This window comes from Zonotrichia albicollis, chromosome 1, assembly GCF_047830755.1.
Source record: "Zonotrichia albicollis isolate bZonAlb1 chromosome 1, bZonAlb1.hap1, whole genome shotgun sequence".
In the NCBI taxonomy this organism is placed as follows: Eukaryota; Metazoa; Chordata; class Aves; order Passeriformes; family Passerellidae; genus Zonotrichia; species Zonotrichia albicollis.
Window position 1 is genome coordinate 105332433 of NC_133819.1, and position 15876 is coordinate 105348308.

At 37.0% G+C, this 15876-nt stretch overlaps 1 protein-coding gene across 11 annotated transcripts in view; it reads left to right on the forward strand.

The window, feature by feature from the left end:
• The window catches only part of DLGAP1 (DLG associated protein 1), a 399529-nt gene that overhangs the window by 71422 nt on the left and 312231 nt on the right, over positions 1-15876 (forward strand). For 8 of the 11 annotated variants that reach the window (XM_074549059.1, XM_074549016.1, XM_074549025.1 and 5 more), the window contains one exon: positions 8968-9109. The gene's annotated coding sequence lies outside the window, so the exon portion shown is untranslated. Of the gene's footprint in view, positions 1-8967; positions 9110-12505; positions 12663-15876 lie in introns of all 11 variants that reach the window. The other 3 variants (XM_074549033.1, XM_074549041.1, XM_074549050.1) reach the window with 1 other exon arrangement.

The following is a 15876-nucleotide window of genomic DNA, read 5'->3' on the forward strand; positions in this document are numbered from 1 at the left end:
CTATAGCTTAGAAACCTTAAAATTCTGTCAGATGGCCATAATTTGCTGATATTACTTGTAATTCTTGTCTATCTGCATCTTTCAGGAGAATTTTGCCTTGAGCCTCCAAGTTGACAATATTCAAACTGTATAATCACAGTTCCCTGTAGCCTTCTAGGCTCCCTCTTCTGTTTTTTCCTTATTTCAAGTGTTGAAACAGCTTTAATTGGTGATTTTTCAACTGTGTGCTCCACAGGCCTCAGAGGTTTTTCTACTAAGGAGCTTTTGAAGGTGGCAAGGAAACTCAGAATCGTATATTTATATAGCTTTGTCTGTATGTGACATTTTAAAAGATATTCAGACATCAACTAAAAATTTTAGAAGTCTGCCCTGTGAGAAGCTGTTGGAAACAACATTTTCAGGTTGTAAAACTCGCTATAGAGGAGCATCTCACCTGCCTTTTGGCTGACTGGGGAGAGTCATTGCTCTTCCTTAACTCAGCAGTGATCAGCCCCTGACTCTTGCTGTGGGGAAGGGAGCGATGACTCTTTACCTGCTATTATCTGCTATGAGCAACTGGAGAGAGTGGGAGTGAAAGCATTTTGGCTGCACCCCGCTGTCTGTTGGGAGGAGGAGTGACAGAGCACAGGGTGAAATGAATCCTGTGAAAAGGGGAAATGCAGCCAGCTCATCCCAGTTCACCTCACGGTGCAGACGTAGATGCAGATGTAGCAAAATGCTGGATCTCTGCCTCTCCTAGAGAAGCTGTAGGTTTCTGCTCACCTGAAACAGGTTGCAAAGTGCTTGCTCATTTTGGGTTTTCCAGTGACTTGTCTGTTTTTAGCAGCTACTGATAGTTTAAAATGCATTCAAGTACGTTTGAATTTGAGATGTGAAAAATCAGAGGAAAATTTTGATAATATGCAGCACCAGAAGAGGAGTGGAGTCAGTCAATACTTGTTTTAGAACAGAGCACATGCAGTCCATGCTAAGTTGGTTTTGCAGCACTTGGAAACTTGTTACTATCCTGACAGACTCCAAAATAGATCCTTCACATTTGCAGGATGAAGAAGGTGCAAAATCTCAAAATGAGGGAAAGAAAAAGACAATGTGTGAAAGAAAGAAAGGGAAAAAAAGAATGTTATTCAGAATGCATATTTAATGTAAAAATCTGTATTTAATCAAATGAGAGACTTCTGTTAACAATAAAGACTTACTAAATGCTAACTTTAGCAACATATTATCAGAACATACATTCTTTATGTAAGCATTGGAAAGTTTCATGAAATTGTGCTGTAAAGCACCCTATAAATAGAGCTTTTCATGGCATCCATTTACTACTATCCTTGGACCAAAGTGACTCATTTGCTGTTGAGAGACAATTACCAGTGCTGTATCCTAGGCAGTAATATGCACTCATGAGATTTTAAAGATCAAACCAGAAAGTTTAAAATGTATATTTATGGTAGAATGAACCTTTACAGTAACAAATACATATCTAACTTATATATTTTTTGTGTGCATATTTGGGGACTTCTGCAACTTTCTCGTTTTGTTCTGAAAGTGAGATTTATAGATTTCAGTTACAACAAAACCCAGTGCAGTCAAAGATAGAGGATTCAATGGGCGAGATTGTAGGTCCATCAGTTTTACACGAGTATTGCTCCTATTCTACCCATATTCATAGTGACCCACAGTTCAGACTGGACGTCAGGATTATATCTCAGTCTGTGGTTTTCCTCTGATACTGTTCAGTGTATTGTTATGACATAAATAAATTGGGGGACTTAATAAAATAGTGACATCCATTTCTCTCAGTGTGAAAGTGCAAATTAATGGTTAAAGACAGAGATAATGAGCCACAATTCTTGGTTCTATTCTGGGCTCTGAGCTGACTCACTACATAATCTTACTCAAGTCATTTAAATTCAGGTACAATAGGCCCCACTGAGCTGATAAGATAATGCGGGCTTCAGCCTTTCTTCCTTGGTGGATTTTTCTATACAATTCTGCCCCTCTGTAATCAGCATAAGTTTAATAATGTTTTGTTCCACAGGATTCTTGTAATATATGTTTAATAAATTTGTTTGTTTTCCTTTAAATAATTTATTGAAAGATACATTTTTTTCTGATAGAAGTAGGCAGGTAAATATTAGTCTGTTATGTTTTCTAAAATATGTTTTCTGAGATATGTTTTCCAGAATGATCCTCTTCTACATCCAGACAAAATGACCTTTCAAAAAGCAGTGACACCCATAATTGCCCATCAGTAGAGCTGCCACCTGGAGATCTGTCTCATTCTCAGATTTCTGCAGTGAGCTAAATGATGATTTGTGATACACAAGTCAGGCCACAGAATATTAGCTCTCCACTGGAAAGTGTACCTCTGTCACCGATGTGTGAAAACACAAGAGATTTTTGCTTTTTCATTCCAGTATGTGAACTGGAAATCAAAATACTGACCAGTTTTGCCAAGTAGATTTTTCAGCAATGCCCAGCTGACTGAGGAGGGTAAGAAATTATGTCTCAGAATGACTTCACATGACCACACATCCCAGCAGTGGGAATGGCAGCATCAAGCAGTGGTGAATCATTCCCTCGGCACTGAAATTGCCAGCGTTCAGAGGAAAAGGATCACTTTTGAACAAAGAAATGTCTTATCCCACAGAGAGTACAGACATTATAGAGTTATTAATCAGGGCAGTCATCCTGAAAGTAGATTTAACTGCAGGATTTCATGTAGAGGAAAACCAGAACTACAGTAGGAAGTGATTGAGGGCTCAAAGCAATGGATAGAATTGCATATTTTAAGGACTCCTTAAATTACACCTGGGGAAAGGTTCACACTGTGCATGCCAATGAAATTATTCCTGTTTGTGTGGTTCACAGTTTTCTTTGGATGGCAACTACCCAGTAAGGTAATTGCAGCTGGTTGTAAAATAGGAAGACAACCAGTTTAATTTGCTCTGTTTTCCACTTCAGTATCACCTCAGGCTGTTTCTTTCCTATCTCTCGTATGCAAAGCCAAGTCAGCCTCATCATTAGTGCGACGGGAGACCTCAAAGGAAAACTGTGATTTGGCAGGTAAATATAGTGGTGATTTTTTTGGTTTTCTGCCTGCTAGCACTCCCTCTTTCTACTCAATACAGCAGCATGAGCTGGGAGTTAAGGATTTCATGCCACTGAAGCAGCTATTTTCTTTATGAATCATAGAGCTGAGGGGCTAATCTCCTATGGACATTGCAAAACAATTCAGATAATTTGGAACACCCTGGTTCAGCTGTTTTTGGAAAGTGACTTAAGTAGAGCAAGTCAAATTCCTTCCTGGATGTTGTTGTAGTTCAGCTGTGGAAGAAGTCGTTTTGCATAGATCAAAATGATTGTTTAGTTTTAAAGGGACATGTGGACCACAAGGATAACTTAAAAATAGGATCAGATAGCTGAAGGCCTTGTTCCATTTAGTTTTGAATATCTCCAAATGTGCAGGAGATCTCACAATCTCTCAGAATATCTCACTTCAGGGTTTGGCCACTTTGATGGTCAAAGAGGTGGTTACTGTCACTTGTCCTGCAAATAGACCAAGTAGAACAGAGTTGCTTTGCCTTTTCCCAACTAAATCTTATTTTCATACTGTCTCCTGCCTGCAGATGAGGTAAAGTGTTACTGCTTAGGCCTTAGGCACCTCCAGGTTAGCAGTACTGAAGTTTTTTCAAGTCCAGCAAGTCATGGTTTACCTCTGTGAAAATTTTCAGGTGTCCAGAATATTAACTGAGTTAGTAAGGCCTGTGTCCAGTGGAGCCTGCCATCAGTGGGTCTGTAAGTTTAATGAAGACTTTGCTTCCCAGAGTGGAAGGATAGTGGGTGTACTGAAAACAGATCTTTATTCTGATGAAAGTTACAACACAATAGGGGCAAGCAGAAATTACAGAAAGTCTGAAATTAATTATTGGAAGTGTAGAGGTTTTGGCAGTGCAATTAAAGCATTCAGAGGTGCACATTTGGAAAATTTATCCTGAAACTCATTTGTACTTATCCCAGTTCATAAAATTGCAGTTTACACTCACCTGCATTTCTGGTACTTCTTGAAAGGTGTGTGGTTTCACCATTTACTGATACCTTAGGAATTTCTTTTTACTTTCTTTATGTTTTTATACCTGTAAAAAGTGTTGTAAAGCGTAGTCATTTAGATTTGGTAGCTCTTTTAGCACCCGTTCTGCACAAAATATGTATGTGTCTGCACGATGTAGGAAATAGTAGGTAATCAAGCATTTTATACTTTCTTAGACGATATCACAAAATTTTATTCACTTTAGAGTCTTTATGTAGTTGACTAGAATTTGTTTCGGTTTGGGTATTAGCTTCCTCTCTCTGTTTCCTTAGGTGATGAAACTTGGGTAATGAAATTCTAACTTTGCATAAATGGGCATGATTTCTGTCAAGTATCTGAAAGACATGCATGAAAAATTGTTCCAAATATGTCATAGTATTAATTTTTATTTAAAGTCAGAAATTTTTCCATCCTTTGTAATGTATGTTATACTTGAAAGCTCCTGTTTCATTTACCACTATAAAATCCTGTGTCAAACAGTCTATATTCTTGGTGTACTAGTTTCAGCAAGTTAGAAGACACTATTTTATTAACAACCCTGGATTGGTTGCTCAGGGAGAAGTTCTTATTTGATCTTAAAAGAATTTTCTGTGATCAGTCCACGTTACAATGGAGCGCACTTTGTCTCCCACTGATGTGGATATCCGTTCTTCCTCTGAGGTTATAGTGGAGAATGACATCTTGTAGCACTACATTTAATGAAAGAAAGACTTCAGAATTAAGAAATAAGTACAGTTCTGCAATAATGCAGTTTCAAGCACTCTTTCCTTCTCAGTGCATATTTGTAATTTGTAAAACTGTGGATACATCTTAGTGAAAACTTCACAAACCATTTTCTGCAGGATTTAACAGGCAAGTTTTACTAATTTCAGCACCAATTGTCATTTACCTGACATTCACCTGCTTTTCTGATTTGCATTTTTTGCCTAAACTCTTTTACCTCTAACACACCTCATTTAGACTAGCTGTCTGTTAGAAATGTATTTCAGACTGGTCACTTATGCTACTGAGACTAAAAACAGCTTTTCCATTTTGTGTTATCTTCCTTCTTTTGTGTGATTATAGAATAATATGTGCTGTATTCTCAGCTCCTTGGAAGACACATGAAATTTCAATAATCTTACTAAATTCTTCTGCTAGATTTGTATTGACCCAAAAATGAGATGCAGTATGAAAGGAGTTAACTACTGAGAAATTCCTGTTGGAATCAGCTGCTCTACAACTGTTAATACTGAAGTTGTTTTTTATGTCCATGTTTTATTAAGTCTTGTTTCTGAGCATATGCAGCATATTCCCTTTCCATAAATAATGATCAGTTTATCTTACTGCATAATGGAGAGATGGGAACACCTTCCTGACTTTCCCACTGGGGCCTCTTGCACTTCTAAACCTGCAGAAAGGAAACTATCTTTGGTAATCAGAAGTTGTATATGCCCAGTGGTATAAAGGGAAAGACAGTCTAAATCTGTGTCTCAGTTTTTGCAACAGCTGAAAAATTGTTATTGTACATTAATGGTGGCCTAGCTCACAGGAGGACCTAGAGATTTATGTAGAGGAAGTTGTTACTACTTTACTGAAAAAGGAAAAAAAATCCCATTTAACTATAAAACTTTCTGTACCTGGGTTTTCATCCTGGCTTTATGAAAATCCATCTATACATGTGTGCACTTGCTTATCCCTGAGTGTATTGCTTTTACCTGTCTATCCTTCATGGCACTTGTTAGCTCATGGTAAGAGCAGCAGAGCAATGTGAAATTTCATTTGTTTTGCTGAATTCTTATTCACAGCAGTTTTAAATTCATTTTGCTGATGTGTTTTTGGGAAATTTCATGTCTGGAGAGATTTGAACAGAGCTGAAATATTTATGGGTGCCTCAATTCAGTCAGAAGTTATGTAAAATGCATTTCAAATAGCACATTTGTAAATAATGTTGGTTTGCCTTATTTCCTATAAAATGTTGCATTCTTTTTAGCTGGCATCATTTAAACAGGATATCTGATGACAATCAGCTGCCTCTGTCTTATTCAATATTCTTTTTTTCTTTTCTTTTTCTTTTTTTTTTACTGGACAGCAAAAAAAAAATATTCTGTGGTCTTTTTCACTGAAAATATGGTATTTTTGAGGTTAGGGATATCATTATCATATGCCTCACAGATTAATTAATACTTTTCATATGGAGATATTGTACTATTTTTACAACTTATCAGTTATTTTATGAGGATAAAGTAATGTTCAGTTTGTAATAATGGAGATACTTCTAAGTGGAGTCCCCTGATTTTGATTTTGCAGGATGTACTGTTGGTTTACTGGGAGATGGATGGTTGTTTTTCCAGCTTATTCTCTGAGATAGGCAGTTCACATTAAATGGACGTGATGCTGGGGGACATGGTTTAGTGGTGGACAGTGCTAGATTTATGCTTGGACTCAAGGATCTTAAATGTCTTTTTCAACCTAAGTGATCCTATTATTATATTTTCGTTAGCATAGTCATTACTTTCATTATTCTTTATTTGCAAATAGGCAAATGTATCTGGGGATGTTAAGGACAGGAAAACAGCTGAGGTACAGTGGCCTTCCCTTTAATTTTGGGAAAAAATGGTGGAAGTAAATCATGGAGAGTGCTCCCTCAGGGGAAGAAAGGCCTTAACTTTTGTTTCTTTTTAATGGAAATGATATTAGCATAAGACACTGATAGTTAGAACAAACACACTTTGGGGTTTCCTTCCTTTTTGAAAACAGAGAGGAAAGTTCTTCCCATTTGTGCTTTCTCTTTTATTCCTATGCAAAACCAAGCTTTTCTCTTTTCCTAAATTTTAAACCTATTTGTATTAAGTTCTTCTTCATGTTTCTATTATTTCTGAATTACTTCTTTTTCTTTAAGCTATAATTAATCCTCAGTATCAGAACATATTACTTTGTGTTGCTGGATGCCACTATTTGACATTTATCTCAACCTGTCTTTTCCCTTTTTTCCTTACTCCAATAAGTGTTAACAAGTCCTAAAAATCTGACAAGAATCTAAATTGTCTAAATAGTATATTTATTGTAAGGCATGCTGAATATGACAGCATCACAGCAAAAAGAGATTAAAAGAGGTCATTTGATGACTGAAACGAGAAATAAATATATCCATTGTTTACTGGCTGTTGGTGTGGAGTGTGTGGTATTAGATAGAGGATATGAATTTTATTTGTTGTGTCATTATTTAAATAAGCAGTTATTTCAGAAACAACTATGCATCTTTATATGAAACTTTAGTTAATTAAATGCTATGCAATGCCTGCTGTCTTCAGGATGTTGAGTGGCTGATGATTCATAGTTATCTAATTTCACTGTTATTTTCTAAACCAAATTCTGTCTTATTTTGCTGTGTGTATTGAAGGCCATGTCTAGTCCCCTTCACTGCAAGTGATTCTTTCCATATTCAGCAACATTTCGTTTTCTTTTGTGAGCTTTTAAGATTGACAGGCAATTATTAGTTGCAAGTCCAAAGACTAGTATCACTCCTAAATCCTAAAGACTGTTTGTAAGGTTTTAGAATTTTCTTCGTAGTTGTACATGTTCTCTCCAGTCCTTTAAACTCACCTCTTTTAGTAGTAAATTTTTCTAATGACAAAAGTGCCTTTTTAGCAAATTGCTTGTTGGCAAAATGCTCACATTGGATATGTTTAACCAGGGCTTCTTTCAAAGAAGTATGAGAAGTTCTTAAAAGAAGTGAAATCACCTTCTCAACCAATACTTGGGTGGATCACTGTGCCCAGGCAATTGTCTGCTCTGGCATGGTTCTGGATATCTCTGGTTACCTCACTAGCACAGTAGGCAGAGCAAGTTGTAACTTGGCAGTCTGTTTCGGAAAATGTTATATGCAGTAGAAGCAGTTATGGAGACATGGTAGATTATTTCAGTCAGAGTTACTGTGTGTGATTTGTTTGTACCTGCATCTCCTACTTTGCTAAATATTCAGGAACACATTGTGTTCATTTCGTGAAACTGTCCCAGATTACTGATATTTTGGGCTAAGGCCAATAGTGTGAGGCTCAACAAGGCCAAGTGCCGGGTCCTGCACTTGGGTCACAACAACCCCATGCAGTGCTACAGCTCTGGGAAGAGTGGTTGGAAAGCTGCCCAGTGGAAAAGGACGTGGCAGTGTTGGATGACAGAAGCCAAACATGAGCCAGTGAGTGCCCAGGTGGCCAAAAAGGCCAATGGCATCCTGGCCTGGATCGGCAATAGTGTGGCCAGCAGGAGCAGGGCAGGGATTGTGCCCCTGCACTGGGCCCTGGTGAGGCTGCACTTGAGTACTGTGTTCAGTTTTGAAAGACATTGAGGGGCTGGAGTGAGTCCAGAGAAGGGCAGCAGAGCTGGTGAAGGGTCTGGAGCACAATTCCTGTGAGAGGCAGCTGAGGGATCTGTTTCGTCTGTGGAAAGGGAGGCTCAGAGAGGACCCTCTCTCTCTGGACGAGTACCTGACAAGTTGTAGAAAGATGGAGGTCAGTCTCTTCTCCCATGTAACAAACAATGGGACCAGAGGAAATGGCCTCAAGTAGGGCAAAGGAAGGCTTAGATTGGCTTTAGGAAAAGTATCTTGTTGGAAAGGATTGTCAAATACTGGAACAGCCTGTCCAGGAAAGCTATGAAGTGACCATCCCTGGAGGTATTTTAAAGACATGTGGCACCTGGGGACATGATTTGGTGGTGGACTCAGCATTGTTAGGTTTAACATTTGAACTTGATGATTTTAGATATCTTTTATAATCTAAAAAATTATATTATTCCATATGTACTTGTTGTTCAAAATGAAATTTCATCAATCAAAACTCTTTTGTACTCCTCAGCTAAGTTTATATTTATGGTTGTTTGTTTTTTTTTCTCCTTGGCAGCCTAAAGCATCACAAGGGCCATATTGTTCAGGATTTCAGAGAGCAATCGTTTATCTTTGTGGATACAAGTAAACGGACAATGGTGTCCCGACCATCTGCTCAAGCTGCTTGAGAACAGTCTTCTGTGCAAATGGCATGAAAGGTAATTTAACCTCAGAAGGTGCCCACAGAGCTCCAGTTCTGTTTACCATTGTGTCTTTGCCAGTCTAAAAATAAATCATGCTGAACAAAAACATCCTTTTTTCTTTCCCAATTTAAAGAACACATCATCATCAGAGCTCATTTCAGCTAATTTCACCACAAGGGGTTGTTTTTCCTTTCTAGTATCTTTTTTAAGTAGCAGATAGGTTTCCTGGGATAAATGGTATCTGTCTTATAATTGTGTTTGTTGCTGTAGGAGGCTGTTGTTTTTTAGAGTACAAAATAGGGTGTAATCATGGAGTGGTACTCAGTGCTGAGTGATACACACTTTCAACATCAACTGTAATTCTGCCATGACCCCTTGTTATTTTGTTTTGCCAGCCACTCTGTTTAACTGGGGAATGCAGAACTGCTAGTAAGCAAGTTTTTATTTGCAGAGGGGTGAAGAAAATGAAGAGTACCTTTGTACCTTTTCTGGACGCCCTCTTTCAAAGCCTCATTTGAAGTAATTTCAGTCTCTGGTCCCAGTGAAACTCTGAGAAAATTATGTTTCACTGCTATTAAAAAACTCAAATGTGTGTGTATACATTTATACATATATATAAAATAGCCAAATGAGGCAAAAGCAGTTACTTTCTCAAATTCAATACATATTTTAGGCTAGAAAAGAAGGGCTTAACATTCTTCTCACTGTCAAGGGTTTTGCAGTTCCTGCTGGCTCTGGTGGGTACTCTCAGGACTAGCAAAAGCAGCGTCTGGGTGCTGCCCCACAGCTTGAAATGCTGTATTATCTTCTACCGTCTGCTGTGCTCATTTCTTCTGTTCAGTGCTACAAATAAAGCAGTTTCTGGCTCCTCCATGCTCTCTTTGTACTGCATTCCTCCTACTTTATGGGAGGTCAGACTGCTCCATGATGTGAGACTGTTTTCTGGCGAAGTCTGGAGGTCAGATCAGACCTTGTAGAGCATGTTCTCTGGGATGCTGTTGCTGCACAGTCATCTGGCATGCTGCTGTGGGAGGAGAAGTAGAAAATGCATTTTCCTGGCTGCTTTGTGAGATAACTTGTTCTGAGGGCACGTGGGAATGTCAGCAGCAAAAGAAAGTAGATAAAATCTGTGTTCAAGAGTCAAACTTGGATTAAACGAAAAATGGCAATGGTGTGTTTGTGAGAAGAGAAGTAGGTCTCATCTGGTTTTGTTGCTTATTTAGCTACACTGGTTTAGCTAACCTAATAAAATACAGTTTCTTACTGTAAAAAATACATTCTGGACAGAAAATGGACCAGATTCTTGATTTAATTGCTAAAGAGTATCCAGTCTTGATGGTGTCAAGCTTTTGCTCCAACTTAACAACATAAGCCTGATTCATACTTTTCTTGGACATTTTCACTTGGATTTACTTTTTTAAGCAGAAGAGGTGGAACATGACAGATTTGAAAATGTTTTATATAGCTTTCAACAAGAAGCAATTTATAGCAACTTGAAGTTACATAACTTCTAACTCCACTTTTTTCATGGCATGATTTAGATAGATCTGGTACTTTCACAATAATTCAAAGGAATATGCAATCAGTCAATCCATCTTATCTATTTTAAGCATTTCCAAGGAACCATCACAGTAGTTTCTACATTCTAAATCTGAATACAAGTGACATTTTGCCATAAACAAGTATTTTGCAAGATATCAAAAAAGAAAAAGGGCTTATTCATTTATGAAATTAAACCTTCCTCTAATAAAGGGATCCCACAGTATTTCTCATGGTGCTCACTACAAAGTTAGTATTAATTTATGCTTTAGGTAAAAATTTACTTAAGGAAAAAGTGTGTTTTTCATAGGAAGGTGATGAGATTCTTCTCCAGCAACAGCTAACTTGTAGATTTGTCAGACCCCACAATTATCAGAAAGACAATGGAGTATTACCTTTCATTAATTTTATTGGCCTAGATATAGAGCAAATGAACACAACAAAATTTTTCACAGAGCAATATTTAGGATAATATAGGAATTCATTCAGATGGCTTCATAATACTTGAAGCCAGAGGTAGTTTGGATTCTCTCATAAAGTAGTTTATTCAAACCATTTTGCAATATTCTTCAACTGAGTCATTGAACTTTTAATCAGTTGAATAATTCATGAACATTCTTTTAAAGGAATTTAATAAAAGCATTATATGAATACTTTCACAATGTTGTACCTATAGTAGTGTCAAAGTAATCCTTCAACCTCAGCTTGCACTTCTGTGCAGTTGGGGTGTTTGTGTTTTGCATCATCTGATCTGAAAAGAAGCCATAAGGTTGTGTAGGGCAGAATTAGGCATTGTCTGGGATAGATTATTCCGCTGAGAAAAACAGACTAAGTTGAGAAAAACATTAGGAGAAGTACCAATCAAAAGCTAGAAAACAAAACAAAACAACAGAAAATAAACCCAACAATAAGAAAATGTTGAAAATTAAAGAAAATGAAAAGCAGAATAAACAGCCTGTGTCTCAGGAATATTTTCTGCTTTTGACAATATTATCATATTTACTTAAAATTCTGGAATTTTCATTTTTTGTTCATACTTCTTCCACTTCTGCAGGGTAGATTTCAGTATTATTAGTTTACTTTTTCAATCCACATGGAAATTTTACTGGAAAAAATAAGAGGAGTATTAATAGAAGTTATTGAATTTATTTGGAGATTTTTTTTTAAGGTCAAGGGCTGCCACTGTATTTCAAAGCTACAACAAATGAAAATCTCTGCTAGTCTCAAGAGAAATAAGTCTAGAAGGTCCTTTTAGTTTTCCACAAAGTATGGAAACCCTGAATATTTGAGAAGTCAGTTTATCTTCTGTTTCTCAAAAGGTACATGGTAGTTTTGTATGTTATTTTTGGCATTTTACTGAGCAACATAGCACTGTTAGATTCACAGAAAGAAGGAATTAGAGATTATGTAGGATTTGACTTCTACCTCTCATCTCTTCTACCTCACAGACCGTGTTTGGCCTTCATTTGTTGTTGCTTTTTAATTTCCTAGATGAAGTGGTCAGGATAAGGAAGGAGTAGAAAAAATTTTGTTACTCTCTCATGTGGAACTTCTGTCATTAATGTGTATGTGATTGGAAGCTTGAGACAAAATGTGAAGAAGCTGCTTCCCAATATATGGTGGTACCATTTCATGGTTCTCACGCATACCACTGAGCACTGACATTTCATTTAATGGGCTGTAATTGTCTGCTGTCATCTCTCATGATCTTAGGCTGTGGCTGGGTTTTAGTTTATAATGAGGACACTTTAGTGCAAGCGTATATTGGTGTCTAAATGCTTTCTAGGTGTCTAGATTCTCAAATAATCAATGTACTACATGTTTCCATGGTAGTCAGGCCAAAAGAATGATAAAAATATCCATCTCCTACAGGTTCAAATCACTGGCACCTTTGTATGCCTCTAGGATCATTCAAAATGCGGCAGTGTGCTTGAGACATCCATGTGGGATAGATAAATATGCCACGGGACCTGTAGGAGACCTGCAGCCTTCTAATGGGCTTGCTGGAGCCAGGAAGGAACGTTCCAAGGTATTTCTGACCCCAACAGAACTGGGCCTTAGCTATCTAAGTAACAGCAAACTTAAATATCTTTCTTGCATGTAGACAACAGATGCTGGGTGTGTTAATCTGAAACTGAACTCCATGATATGTAACAGTGCCTTTATTGGATTTCCTGCAAACAGCCTCACTGACGTGAGAATCATGCAGAGAACTAATGAGATTGAGGAAAGTCATCCAGGTTTTGTCTGGTTTGCTGTGGTCCTTTATAGGAATCTGACATTACTATACCATACCATACCTAAGGGAACATTTCAGGAGTGGACCCATGAAAATTTGGCTCCAAACCACTGCCAGTGCAAATGTTCTGGCAAATTGAGGTGCAGAGGCAGGAACTCAGCTTAATGACCATGAGTTGAAACAAGAGGTTTGGAATGACTAGAAGGAGGAGCATTTTCACTCTGAGGACAAGCAGGTGCTGCATTGGGTTGTTAGAGATCCTGTGCTGGCTCTGTTCTCTGGAGTGTTCAAAACCCAGCTGGACAAAGCCCCGAGCACCCAAGCCTGGTCTCACAGCTGAGCCTGCTTGGAGCAGGAGCCTGAATAGAGACTGCCTGATGTCCATTCCTACCTGAATTTTCCTATGATCTCAAGATACATTATTTCTAGAAGTGAAGCCATTAGCTTTTCTGTTCAAGCCCAATTAGACAAAGGAAAATTATTTCCCTTAACTGAAGGTGCAAGGAGAGTTATTTCCATTTTCTGGTAGGAACAAGTGGCCCCAGAATTAATTGAACTAACCCTGTTGTGGTACAACAAAGGGTTGGGAATTTAAATGGTTTGTGAAATACTCTTTTTTACAACCAGCATTAAATAATTGTGCAGCCACAGAAAAAAAAAAAAAAAACAAACCAAAGAAACAGCAACAAAAAATAGCAGAAGGACTTAGGATAGTTTGTTGGATCTTTTTTAAATCGGTTTTAGGTTTTAATATTATGCCATTTTTGGTGTGAAAAGGTGAGAATATTTTTGTAAAAATTGAATCCAACCTCCTTATAAATGAGACATTACAAACAGACAGGAGAAAAGGTCGCAATTTGACTTGCAAGTAGAAATATAGCATTTTCTCAAAATAAAGAAAACACAGGAAAAAGAAACTTCAAGTCAGTCTAGAACATTTCTTCTCTTCTTTCCTCATCTTAGTGGAGCAAAAATGTCACCATATATTTAAGGAAACATTTAAATAGGCTTTATTAACTCCCTAAATAAAATCATACTATATTTCTTTAGTCACAAGATACATATTGCATATAAATGGCACATATTGCTAGCTTTCTATATGTAAAAAAATAATTACTTATTTTTTAATTATGACATATTTTGAATTATGTCGCATCAAATGAGAGCTGCATTACGCAAAAAGATACTGAATTACTTTTTGCCTTTGCTACTATGCCTTTGCCACTTTCACTAAAAGTGAAAAAGAATGTAGGAAATCTCAATTCCTTGACTAGTGGGCAAAAATAAAGGATGTTACAAAAGTATGCACAATGATACATAAATGGAGAACCTGTCTAACAGTAATGTTTTGGATAAAAAATTGTGGGTTCAAATCAAAAATATTGTGAAAATATATAAAATAGTAAAGCATATTTATCACAGTAATAAAAGCAACAGTAGGTTTAATGTATTTTGTATGAATTCAAAGGGCAGTGTTTAAGCAGGCTCTGGAATGCAGAACAGTGATCTTTGGTTTTTAGTGTAAGCCAGTTGCATACTTGAGTAGAAAGGTAGCTCTGAGTGTTTGAATTTTGGTTACTCCTATCTATAACCAGAGCTCCTGTAGCACTGAGCTGGTGACCTCCTTCCTAAAAAAGCCTGACATATGCCACAAGATTAGGTAGGATGCTGAAGGTTGTGTTGCCTCAACAGCTTCAACAGCCACAGACAATTTAGAGTGTGCTTATAATGCTACTGTTCTTTTCCTACAACTGAGAAAAAGTAAATTTCTAGTGGAGTGTAACCAGGACAGGCACTAAATAGCTACCAAAGGAACTTTGTTACATCAAAATGTTAAAGGCTGTCTGCAAGAACTTAACTATTTTCAGTGATATGTTCAAGAAAATACAGATCAGTTAATATCAGAATGAGCTTTTTAGAGTCATTTGCCATGTCCCAAAATTCTTTTCACACTTTTTCACATTGTCAACTGTTCTAAAATGTCTTATGCTAGTTTTTGAGAAGTATAGCACTGAAGTTCCTGAACAGTTGATTACAGTATCGTCATTATTATTGTTTTTGGATTTTTCCCTTTTGTAGTAACGGATGTTGTGCATTGGTGATCACTAAAACTTTATAAGAAGATGTATTTTATCTCAGTGGTTTAATATCCAGCTCCCATGCCCTCAAGCATGTTATTTTCTTTTTTATCTCCTCTATTGTTTTCAAGCTACCAGCTGTGGAGTTTGTTCTGATTGAACCTTGAGCTGATCAAATATGTTATCAGTAGCATAAAGTCAGATAAATGTACACATCATTATAGTGGTTCTCGAGAATGCATGCATGCATGTTTCACACATAGTTTGATAAAAAATTGAATTCTTTGCGGGTATTTTCATCTTATCTAGTGAAATGGGATGATCCATTTAACTATTTCTAATTTTTCAAAGTGTTTAGTTATACACAATCATTAGTTCCAGCTGGGGGCTCTGTTTATGTGAACATATACATATATATAAATATATACAGAAGTAAAATCTTGATTTCTGTTTGATTTGTTCCTCTACTGCATCTTTTACCTGCTGCTCTTTTTTTTTTACTCTAATGCATTTTGATGGTTTTTTTTGAAATGTTCTGCAATAGAAATGCTGCTACATTTCTCAGATATTTGCAAACACATTATCTTTTAGTCCAATATGGCCCATCTTTACAAATGCAGAAATTGGTATGTTTAAAGAGAAATGGGTAGTTGTTTTTTGGAGTTTGTTTTTTGTGTGATTTTTCTTTCACATACAGGCTATCACTTGTCAGCTACAACTATGCTGCCTAGAAAATACATCATCCCAGAAAGAGCGGTATTTTAAGCGTATATTTTGAATTCCTATTTAAAAGTGTTGGTGTCTGTAAAAAACTAATAATTTTATTTGTAGTTAGATCAAATTTATCAAGCAAAGAGTCTTAGATACAGCATTTGGGTATGATTTGCTCTGCCATGTTGAGGTTAAAGATGTGTAATGTATGTTTT